Source organism: Elephantulus edwardii, unplaced genomic scaffold (genome assembly GCF_000299155.1).
Source record: "Elephantulus edwardii isolate Elephantulus edwardi_28Jun2011 unplaced genomic scaffold, EleEdw1.0 scaffold00133, whole genome shotgun sequence".
NCBI classification, from domain to species: domain Eukaryota; kingdom Metazoa; phylum Chordata; class Mammalia; order Macroscelidea; family Macroscelididae; genus Elephantulus; species Elephantulus edwardii.
Window position 1 is genome coordinate 8,118,542 of NW_006399883.1, and position 13,006 is coordinate 8,131,547.

The window sequence follows — 13,006 nt, forward strand, 5'->3', positions numbered from 1 at the left end:
AAAACGCTATGGAGCGGTTCTACTCTGACACACAGGATGTCACTGTGAGTTGGATGAGGTTGACCCAACAGTAACCAACAACAATCTAGGGGCAGGGGTAATCCTGTTCCATGGCCCACGCCAGCTTCTCCACCTTCTACCCCTCCCAGCTTGCTTCGTAGGACCCACTCTCCTAGTGATGTGCCAGCCTCGCCCACCCAGGTGTGCAAATGTCCTTTCCTGGCCTGGATCCTTGGTGACCACAGCTGCTTTAGCCCTTCCACACCCCAGTCCCCTGCCCCACGGAGTGACGAGAGCCCAGCTAGTCTGGAGGTGACCACTTTGACTTTGTTTGCACACAAAGCTCTGGGCACCAGCTCTGTTTACCCAGCAGCACTAAGTGGAGGAGTGGAAACAGAGGGCTGTTTGGGTGATGCAGCACCTGGGCCACCTTCTGACTTGCTGTCTCCCACCTAGATAGCCACGGGGTGGGGGTGGGGGGAGCACTTTCATGGGGCCAATCTTGTTGCTGAGGTGACAGGACCAACTGGCAAATGTGAACTGAGCCCAAGAGGAGACAGAAGGCCATCTGATGTCCTCCAAGTCCAGGCAATACTTAAAGGGCCTAATCACCCAGGGTTATTGGGGTAAGAGCGGCAGCAGAGGAAGTGACACTGGACAGAAATTCCATACAGAGGTCAGGAGAGGAATAATCAGGCAAAAAGTGGAGCAGAGGGCCTGGTGTTTTCCTACCTGACTCATCTCCCCCAACATGGACCTGTGCTTAGAGGCAAGGATGATGATACTTGGTCTCATACACTTTGCACATGCTGGCAGGAGGGGCCAGTCCTCAGAAAAGGAACACCATCCTGGGAAAAGCAGAGCGTGAGGGTAAGAAAGGAAGACCCTCAGTGAGACAGCTTGACACAGCGACTCTACCAATGGACTCCAGCATGGTGAGGATGGCACAGGGCAGGGCAAGGTTCAGATCTGCTGCTCATAGGGTCACTACGAGCTGTAGTCAATGCAATGGCACTTAAACAACAACCACTCCCGGGCAAAGCATCTGTTTCAACGATGACATGTGATGGTTGGGATTGGAGGAGTGGCCCAGTACACTTGGAAGGCATTTCTTCACTACAGAATGGAGAATTGAAACACAAGAGAGGACAAGTGAAGAGAAGGACCCTGTGAGCAACCAGATGTGCTGATTCCAGGGTCAGGACAGAGGTCATAGGGGCAGCACAGGCTTCACCCTCAGGCTCCTGAGGCCCTGAGGTCCCCAGTGCTTTATCATCTGTGGAGCAGGGTTCTTGTGGTTTGCTCTCCTGCTTGAAAAGAAGGTGGAAATAAACATATCAGACATAGATTTGCAGGTAATATTAGCCCTTCTTACCCTGGGCCTTGCCCCTGAATTAGCTTTGGAAAAGGGTCATAGCAATGGGAGGGATCCCTCAAGCTCAGAGATCCGGGGTGTCCACTTCACAGGCTGGCTCCAAATTATGGTTTGATGTGTCTGACCATACCTGCCATCCACCGTCTTTGTGACTGGGGAACTGACTGTAAAATGGGTGGTTAGGGTCTTTGAGGAGATGCCGCTGAAGAGCTCACAGGAGGCAGGCAGACATGCAGCCAATTCCAGGGATCTGCAGTCGCCCACCCACTACTGGAACTCTGAGACCCAGGAAAGGGGAGAAAGGGGCAGTGGGTCCTAACTTCTTCTACTTGGACTCCTGGTCAGCTGTTAGCTCTGCAGCTAATGATGGTGCCTTTATCTGTTCTGTGGGTAACCCCTGAGACCTCTACTTTCCTATGTGCAGCCTTGTGAGGATAAAGCTTCTTTGCTTTCTGGCCCACTGACCACAGAGTAGGACATTCAGAGATGGGCTGTGTTCCCTCTACCATCTCTGTGCCTGAGAACATCCTAATCACCCAGTCAGAGGAGCTGAGTGATGCAGCTGAAGGCAGTGACGCATCCGTCCTCCATGCCAATGCCCAGCTCCCAGTGCCTCAACGGCCAGATTCCCAACACCAAAGGCCACCCTCCACCTCACTCCACACTCATCACAGGAACTCAGCCACCCCCAGTCCAATCAGCGCTGGGCTGGCCTGAGCCAGCAGTGTGTGCTGTGCCTGTTTCCAAATCTGCACCCTGGCATCTTGTGGTGTGATTCTTCGGCATGAGATGTCTCCAGGGACTAGGGCATGATGAGTGTCACGCATGTCACTCTGCAGCCTTCCAGGGCTCTGAGCACAGCCCTCAGAGAGGCCCAGAGGCCTGACATCTCTCTTGCTGACTAGGAACCAGGGCCTCACCATGTAGTTCAGGCATCAGAAGCTGGCCTGCATGGTTCCACAAAACAGTACTGGGGGAAAAAAAAAAAAAAAAACAAACAGTACCAGATCGCAAAGTGCTTGAGATCACCTACAGAATGAGGCAGTAATTTCTGGGAACTGGAGAGCACACATACCCCAGATGATGGTGAGTCCCCAGCGTACAGGCGAGGCATATGCAAACACGGCCCTGGATGGAAAAATACAGTTGAGATGGAAGCAGTTCAGGCCTGAGAGAAAGGAGCTCCATGGGGCTGTGTATACTGGGCAGGGGTCAATGTTACCTCTGGAAACATGCCCAGGAGAGGGTAAGGGTAAGAGGCAACATTAAGATCTGAGCAGAGGGTCCTACACAAGGTCATCATGAAGTGAACACAATCTTACCCACTCTTACCACCATGGGAGTCCCACAGGGCAGGGAGGCCTGGGCTGGAGAGCAGTTCAGCTAAAGTCCTGCTGGAAGTCACCACTGGGGGATGAGGGATGCGCTGGGCACACCCACAATGACAGTCCTTTGTTTGCTTCAAGTGCTCCTGAGCTGGGCTCTGGATGTGCCAAGCTGCAGGACGCCCTCCTGGACCCAGAATGCACGTGCAGCTCCAGATTTGAATTGTGTGTTTATTTCCATTTAAAACACAACTTTCTTTAACTGCCTGCAGGGCCAAATATGTGCTAATAACTTTTCCCAATTTTCCATCGCTGAATCTGAAGGCTGGATACCCTCAGATTTCTTCTCTATCTCTCCAGCTTTGGAGTCTATTCACCAAGAGTAGCCTGCTCTTGGTCGCTTCTCCGAGTTTGCCTGGAGCCCACTGCCTCTCAGCCCAGTGACCTTCCATGCTAGTCATGGTGGTGGTGACTCTGATGCAGAAGCCACACACAGTCCCTGGCCCAGGCCTTCCATACAGGCTGGCCCCGGCTGGCCTGGCCTCCCACAGCTGTGGGGACCCCAAGTCCTCCAGCACCAGCCCAGTGGGCCAGGAAGCTCGTCGCTCTGATTCCAAGTGGCCGACACACGCCATGCCCGAGAGAGGCGATAATCACCACCTGACTCAGACAGACAAAGATTACTGGGCTGTCATGCCTATTTCAGGAAAATTAATTATACCCCATGCAGAGAGGGAACTCGCCTATTAAATGTCTCACACAACCCGCCAGAATGCCACTGACTCAGCCTGCCTGCGTTCTGAACAAAGGAGAGGGAGGTCAGAGCCACAGGAGTCCAGGTGTCTCCAGAGACCCCGGAGGGTGGTCATCAGGGCGACCGGTTCCCCAGCTGGTCCACCATCTCTTGCCACCACCATCCGCACTGCAAAGTCCACGCAAGCATTCTATGTTTGGCTGAGTCCTGGAGGAGACAGTTTAGTGCCAAGAAGGATCATGGACCCATTCGTGTATGCAAGGGCAGGGCTGACAAGAAGATTGGCTGGGTTTCAGAGTGCCCTTGGCAAGTGGCCATCATAAGATCCATTGATGACCATAGGAGTGCATACCCACTTAGACAATCAGTCCTGTCCCAGACCCCTTTCTTCCTCTTGCTCACTGTGTGCTTTTTCCTGGCTGCCTAGGAGAAGAGATAGGCCACAGGCCCATCGATGTAACTTCCAGGGGCCAGGGAGCTAGATGAGAGGCTCAATGACCCTTGGGCTGAAACCTTCATCCCACTCCTGGACAGCCCTGGACCTTGCCCTCCCCCAAAGAGTGGACACAAGGGTGGGCAGAGCCAGGCTACGCAAGGGCATAAGGCTGCAGTCTTGGCAGTGATAAGTACCAGTCACTCCTCTTTGCCCTACGTCTCTGAACCACATTCCATGGGGGCCTGCCCACAAATTGCTCAGAACATCCTGGGGCACGTGCTGCTGTCATCCTTGTGGCAGGCAGGAGAAATGGGCTTGTAGCCATTTGACAGCTCAGCCAGGTCTCAGAGCTTGGTGAGCAAGCAGCTGGACCAGCCTCATCACTGATGAATCCAGCCCTGGGCCAGCCCCGGAACAAACGGAAACATGGATTCAGTCATTCCCACCACATCTTTAGTCCTTTTAATGAAGCGACTTCATTAGTAGCTTTCACACTTTTTCCCCTATTATTGAATCCTTTGTCAAAAAATAAATCTTAAACAGAACGCCATCCTATAAATCATGACACGAATGAGTGGCGCTGTTGAAGGGAAAAGGCTGGCCAGAGTTTTCCCATGGTAGATGTGGCCTCAGGTCTGCAGGCTGACCAGCAAGATGCGGACAGAGATGAGGTGTCTGCAGTAGCCTCCTCCTTAGACTAAGAAGCCAAAATGGAGTTATTAAAAATATTCACTCCAGAAAAATTTAAAAGATAACAAGAACAAGGAACAAAGAAGAGATGAGACAAGTGAGAGTCAAAAGCAAGATGGTAGATTGTATCATTCATTACATTAAATCTTAAATGAACACAACACACTGATTTAAAAAATAGAGGCTTAAATACAGGCAGAAATGCACAATCTGGAGACGATGAAATTGATGAACGGGACCTTATAAGGATTAAATCCCTGCCTTTTGTCTTGGTGCGTCCCTCCAAGCAAGATGGGTCACCACCCACTCTGCTGGAGTCACCCACAAAAACTCGGCCAGGGTTCCTGCTGACCTTTCCACGTGTGGTCACACTGACAGGGACGAATCCGGAAATACGGACTCAAGATGTGCGGCCAGTGTTTCCGTCAGCAAGCCAAGGATGTCAGCTTCATCAAGTTGGACTAAGCGAACTTTCTTGAATGGCTTAGCCGAGACCTCTACATGTCAAGACACAAGGTCAAACAGTACATAAAATAAAATTTCAGTTATGATAATGTGGAAAAAAATATTAAATCCCTGTGTGCATTAAAAACTTTTTCCAGCAGAGTGAGAAGAAGATCTACTAACTGGGAAAAAAACATTTAGCAATACCATTTCAGCCAAGGGTCTCATATCAAAAGTTTACAGAATACTCCTGGGCCTCCACAAGAAAAAGACAGATAACACAATTACAAAATGGGTAAAAGACATGGAAAGACTTTTCACAGAGGAAGACATTCAGATGGCCAACAGACACATGAAGAAATGTTCCAAATCACTGGCAATAAGAGAGATGCAAATCAAAACCACAATGAGATACCATCTCACTCCAGAAGCAGTGGCAAAGCTTAACAGCACAGCAAGTAATAAATGTTGGAGAGGAAAGGGTGAGATAGAAACTCCATTACACCATTCACGGTATTGTAAAATGGCACAACCACTCTGGAAGGCAGTTTGCCGTTTCCTCAAAAAGCTGAACATAGAAATTTCATATGACCCAGCTGTTACACTCCTTGAAGTATACCCTGAGAAAATGAGAACTGAGGCAAAAATGGAGACTTATATGCCAAAGTTCACAGCATATTCACCATTGCATGAACATGGAAACAGCCCAAATGTCCTACCACAATGGAATGAATTGAGAAATTATGGTGTATTCACACAATGGAATACTATGCAGCACACAGGAGCAATGATTTTATAAGTCACTACCTAACTTGGGAGGGGCTGGAGAGCATTATGCTAAGTGAACTAACTCAGTCCAATAAGGACAAATACTGTATAAGACCATTATTGTAGAAATAGATAATTAGTAAAACATATATGAAGATCTAAGGAAGGGGGGAACAGTGAGGTGGGGATGGGCGGGGAAGTAATCATGGGGTCACACAGTTTGGTGGGTGGAGGTGGGGTTGGTGAGGTGGGGAGATCTGGTGTGAGGGGCTAATGTATACAAACTTTGTAGGTAAACCAGTGCAAAATTTAAAAAAAAATGAATTGGAAGAATTTTTTTAAAAAATAGAGGTTGTTGGATAGGCTAAAGATCCAAGAGTTCCAACTTTATGCTGTCTAAAGAAATCCACTTTAAATATAAAGAGAGGCTAACTGAAAAAACGGTGAAAGATGGACAATGCAAAACCCAACCTTAGGAAAAGCAGAAGATCTGTGTTAATATCAGATAGGATGGGATTCCAGACAAACAACGTTAGTAATAATAATGAAGGACAGAAAAGAGCCAGCTCATCAATAAGACATAGCTTAAATGCTATGCAGCTAATAAGAGAGATCTTCAACATCTATGAAGCAGACTAAGGGAATGGAAAAACTAGACAGACCCCCAGCTAAAACTGGTAATTGCAGCACTCCTCTTGCAGTAATTCACAGAAAAGGAAGAGAGAAAATCAGTAGAAAATCAGAATGTAGATGGCTTGAACAGTATCACTCAGCTTGACCTACTTGACGTTTATAGAACTCTCTACCCAACAACAGCAGATAATGCGTTCTTCTCACACGCCCATGGAGCAGTTACCACAAGAAACCATATTCTGGGCCACAAAACAAGTCTCAAATCTAAACAGGCTGAAACGATACAAAATATAATCTCTGACTACAGCAGAACTAAATTAGAAATGAGTAACAAAAAGATGCCAAATAACTACCAAATAGAAATTATGCACAATTCTAAATTATCTGAGGGTAAACAAGAAATGACAAGGGGTGGGGAATCTAATATTTTGTACTGAATAAAAATAAAAAAGCAACATTTCAAAATGGCTAAGATTATCTAAAGATGAGACTATAGAGAAATAATTCTGGTGCTAGAGAAGAGTCTTGAACATACACTATGGACCACCAAGAAAACAAATAGGTCTGTTGTGGAGAGGGTAAAACCAAGTTTATCCTTGGAGGCTATGATTTTGCAGCTCCATTTCACATTCTTTGGGCACATGGCCATGAGGGACCAGTCCTTGGAGAAGGACATCATTCTCAGAAGGGTGGAGGGACAGCACAGGAGAGGAAGGTCCCAGATAAGATGAACTGATGCAGTAACTGGGGCAATAGGAGTAGGTGTGTCAGAGTCAGTGAGACTGGCTCAGGACAGGGCAGGATTCAGAGCTATTGTATATAGGGTTGCTACTAGTTATAGGCAACTCAATGGCACATAACAAGAACAACATAGAGCTTCAGATACTTACATTAGAAAAGAAGCAAGATGTAAAATCAATTATCTGAACTTTTAGTGTCTTATATTTTGGCTAAAAAAGAAAAGCAAGTTAAACCCTACGTATACAGAAAAAGGAGCTACTATAGAGAGGATATAATTTCAATAGAAAATGGAAAGAGAAATCAAGTAAGGCCTAATATTTGGTTGTTTTTTTTATAAAATATAATTTTATTTTAAAAAAAAAAAAAAAAAACCTAATATTTGGTTGTTTTTTTTATAAAATATAAACTTCTAAATAGATTGAGAAAGAAAAAAAAGAAAGAAAATATGAATTCTAAATATCAGGAATTAAGAGAATATTGCTGTATATGCCATGGAAAATAAGAAAGCAATAAAAAAAATTGTGAATTTTGAGTTAATAAAGCTAACAACTCAAATAAAATAAACAAATGCTTTGAAAAACAAGCAAGTCTCCAAATCTCTACTTCACTCAAAATTGATATAGAGAAGCTGACCACCTCTAAATCTACTAAATATATTTCATTTATAAGTAAAACCTTTCCCCCAGACCAGTCCCAAATGCCTTCTATTGACTAATTCCATCAAACATTTGAGAAAGTAATAATAGTTCTATAGAAACACACAGATTTAGTACATTTGAAGAAACTGATGAACTAACTCTAAAATTTGTAGGAAAATATAAATTACCTAGAATTATACTAAAATTATATAAAGAAAAGAAAAATACTATGTAAGACTTACACTACCTGATTTCACTAAGATTTAAACAATAATAATCAAGATAATATGGTCTTGAAATAAAGACAGACATTCAGAACAGAGATTCCAACAATTGAATGGATTGAGAAATTATGGTACATTTACACAATGGAATACTATGCAGCACTCAGGAGCAATGATTTTGTAAATTACTGCTTAACTTGGGAGGGATTGGAGAGCATTATGGTTAGTGAACTCAGTCCCATAAGGACAAATACTGTATAAGACTATTATTGTAGAACGAGTATGAGAATCTAAGGGGGGCGGGGCAGAAGGCTGAGGATGGGTTTGCGGGCGGAGAGCATAAATCATTGAGTCACACAATTTGACGGGGGTAAAGAGGGCGAGTGACAGAAATATGAAAGATCCATTGTGGAAAATAATATATGCCAACTTTTTAAATAAATCAGTATAAAATGGGGTAGAGGGGAAGAACAGAGGTTCCAGAAATTGGTACTTATATTTATGATCAGTAAGTATTTCTAACTAAAGCACCAGATTAATTCTATGCCACAAATTCAAATTGTTTCAATAAATGGTGCTGGAATATATGGCTATTTGCAGGGAGGAAAAATAAACCTCAACTAATATCTCAAGTCATAAGTAAAAATAAACTCAAAATGCTTTTTTAAATGTATACATAAAATCCTAAAGATCCAATCTCTAGAAGGGAAGATAGTAAAAAATTCTCTCCGTTTTAGAGCAGACTCACGTTTTGTAGGTGACAAAAAACTCTAATCATAGAAAATAAAGCATTTAAATAGATTCCGTCAATATTAACTCTTTCTATCCAGACCAAGAAGCTGTTGTCTGAACAGAGGAAGGGAATATTAAGTGGCATAAAATCAAGAAAGATATGTGTCAGGGTTGTATCCTTTCTCCATACCTATTCAATCAGCAGATCATTTGAGTGTCTGGACTCTGAAGAAGAATGTGTCATTAGATGAGAGCAAGACTCATCAACAACCCATGTTTTTTAGGCAAACACACATTTGCATGGTGAAAATGAGGAGGACTTGAAACACTTGCTGCAGAAGATCAAAGACTACAGCCTTCAATACAGATTACTTCTCAACACCAAGACAAAATTCCTCATCCCTGGACCAATAAGTAACATCATGATAGACAAAGAAAACATTGTTGGCTATTTGATCTTACTTGGACAAACAACACACTTGGTACCAGCAGTCAGGAGATCTGGAGACATACATTTAATATTGGGAAAGTCTGTTGTCAGGGCCCTCTCCATATTACTGAGGAGCAATGATTTAAATTTAAAGACAAAGATGCACATGATTTAGGCCATGGTCTTTTCAATCACTTGTTATGCATCTGAGAGCTGGACAATGACTAAGGATGACTGAAGGAGAATTAATCCCTTTGAGTTGTGGTATTGGAGAATAGTACTGAATATCTCATAAACTACCAAGAGCAAACAAATATATCTTGACAAAAGTGCAGCCAGGGTGCTGAAGGTGAAGATGGTGAAGCTTCATCTCACATACTTTGGTTATGTTGCTAGGAGGAACTAGTCCTTGAAAAGGGACATCACGTTTGGAAAGGTGGAGGGTCAGCAAAAGAGAGGAAGACCTTCAATGAAATGGATTAATTTGGTGACTGCAGCAATGGGCGCTAGTGTTTCAGAGATTATAAGGATGGCACAGGATAGGGCAGAGTTCATATCTGTTGTTCATAGGATTGCTATGAGTCATATTCAACTCTATGGCACCTAACAACAACAACACTTTACAAATAAACTCAAGTCACTGACTGAAAGCATATTCCCTGTATGTCTTTGAAGTGTGGTATTACCAAAGAGTATTCAATACACAGCATGAACTGTCAAAAGAATACATATATCTTGGAAGAAGTACATCCAGGGTAATCCTTGGGTTACAGAAGGAGGATTAGACTTTGTCTCACAGACTTCATCACTTTTTCTTAGAAAAGGACATCAAAGTTGAACAAGCAGAGAGTCAGTGAAGGAAAGGAAGAACTTCAGTGAGATGAATTAACACAGTAATTGCAACAGCTGGATAGGCACAACAAGATGGTCAGAATGGCCCACAATCAGGTGAGGTTTGGTCAGCTGTTCAAGGGGTCACTCTGAGCTGAAGTTGACTTGATGACAATTAACAATAGCAATGAGCACACACACAGAAACACCCATATACACTCACATGCGTACACATGGGCCTTATATGAATAAAGAAAGAATGCGAACAAGATTAAAATCAACCCAATTGAAAACAGGAAAAGAATTTAAAAGACTTGGTTGGAAAAAAGAATAGCTAATAAACTCACTACTAGTCATCAGGAAAATGCTCTCATATAGCTGTTAAGTTCTGTCAAGTCAATTCACAGTAGTCCTACATACCACAGCATGGAGCTCTGTAATCCTTTGCCATTCTCACAACGTCTCTAAGTCCATTCATTGCTGTAGTCACCATATCACCTCAGTGAGGGTTTGTTCTCTTTTGTTAACCCTCTACTTTTCAAAGATAATAATGTTCTTGTCCAAGGACCAGCCCCTCCTGATAACATACCCAAAATAGGTGCGAAGTTCTCACCATTGTTGTTCCTCAGGATCATTCTGGCTTTGCTTCTGAGATTAATTTGTTTGTTCTTCTGGCAAAACTCAATATTCTTGGCCAAGAGTACAATACAAAGGCATAAACGCAAAAGTCTTACCACACATATCGCTGTTACTATTGTATATTCTCAAGTTGGAACCAATCCATAGCTGACCCTTTGATCCTTCAGTGGGTTTTCAGGGGTAGTAACTGCACAGGAGAGAACCCATCCTTCTCCTACAGAACAGAAGATGGATTTGAACCCCAGGACTTTACATTGGCAGAGTAATTCCTTATCACTAAGCCACCAGAGCTCCTTACCACATAAATTAAAATGGCTAAAATTTAAGACTGATGATACAAAGTGTTAGAAAGGATGAGGAGTAACAGGAACCCTCCTACACTGTTGATACCAAAACCCAAGCCTGTCTACATGGAGTAGATTTTTTTATTTAACAACTCTATAACAGTGTATAACAATGTAAAATGGGGAAGCCATTTTGACAGTGTTTACTTGGCAGTCTCTCATAAAATTAATAGCCTAGGACATGGTCTTCACAATTACTTGCTATGCATCAGAAAGCTGGACAATGACTAGGGATGATAGAAGGAGAATTGATACCTTTGAGCTGTAATGCTGGAGAAGAGTATTATTGAAAGTACCATGGACTTCTAGGAGAATAAATAGGTTCAACCCGGAGAAGGTGAAACCAGGCTGCTCCTCGGAGGCAAGGATTCTAAAGCTTCATCTGACATACACTGGACATGTTTCAAGGTGGGACTAGTCCTTGGAGAGAGACATCATGCTTCAGAGGGTGGAGGAAGACCCTCAAACTGATGGATTGACTCAGTGGCTGGGGTGAGTAGGTGTGTCAGAGACAATGAGGTTGACTCAGGATAGAGCAGAGGTTTGTTGGTGGTTTTTTTTCTGGTTTTATTTTATTTTATTTTTTTTTCTGGTTTTATTTTAAAAAAGATAGAGCAGGGTTCAGAAGCTGTGGTACATAATGTTACTTGATAGCACATAATAACAATAATAACATACAATCTAGCAATTGCACCTCTACCAATTAATTTAGGAGACATGAAAACATGTCCATACAAAGACTTGTACACAAATGTTCATAACTGTATCATGCATAATAGCCCCAGTGGAAGTAACTTAAATGTCTATCAAAAGGTGAATGGGGAAACAAACTGTGGTTCATTCATGCCATGAGCTACTATTCAACAATGAAAAAGGGATGCACTACTGATTCCTATAACAGCATGGATGAACCTCAGATGAATTTCACTGAGTGGAACAAATCAGGCTAATAAAAGCACACATTCTAGATATCCTACTCTTTGTTTGGTGCTGATGTTAAATGTATCTCAGTCCACTTCACCAAAGTGTGCATTTTAAATAAAGCATAATTATTGTAAAAAATAAAGTAAAAAAAATCATACAGTGTATGGTTCCATTTGCAAGCACTTTAAAAAAAAATGTGAATTGGAGATCCAAGATGGCAGCGGAGGCAGAGACAGCGTGGTGAGCTGCGGGAGTAGCGAACCCCTTAAAGCAGGACCATTATGGCCTTCCACAGACTTTGGCTTATTGATAATTGAACACTTAAACAGTTGATGACTGGCCCTCAGTGAAGATCAAGGCTCAACAACAAGAATTCAAGGATTCCCAAGGAGAATTGGGCCAAAGAAGACGATTACCTATGCATTGGACAGGCCAAAGAAGAAGATTACCTATGCATTGGACAGGCCAAGAAGATGATTACCTATGCAATGGATTGCTGAAAGTCACTGTGAATCTGATGACCTTAACAGTGGCAGCATGCACAAGAGGACCGACATCCTCAATGCACCACATATTTTGTTCTGTTTAATGCTTCTGCCAAAAGATGGTTAGACCTGGGGGGAGTCTGTTCACAATTCTCAGGTTCCCTTTATCATATATAAAGGGGGAGGGCAGTGACACCTACTTCAAAATATAGTATGACCACTTATGGGGGGGGGGGCGGTTAAAAGTGGCAGTGCTGGAATTGGAAACACTATCCCTGACCACAGAGTCCTTAGTCAGGCGAGGGGACCAGACTGGGGTAGGGGCAATTGGAGGGGGAGTATACCAGCCAGCTCCTGGGGGGTGTTGCCCTGCTCGGGATGGGCTGCCCTCGGCCCCCAGCTCAGGGCAAGCCGTCGCAGCCCTCTGCCCGGGGCGGGCTGCCCTTGGCCCTCGGCTTGGGGTAAGCCGTCACGGCCCTCAGGGTGAGCTCCTCAGTCCCCAGTTTGTGCCATTGTCCCCAGATTGACCCCTGGGTGGGGAAGGAGGAAAAAAAAAAGAATGCCTAGGGCATCCAATGTTACCTAGGCCACCT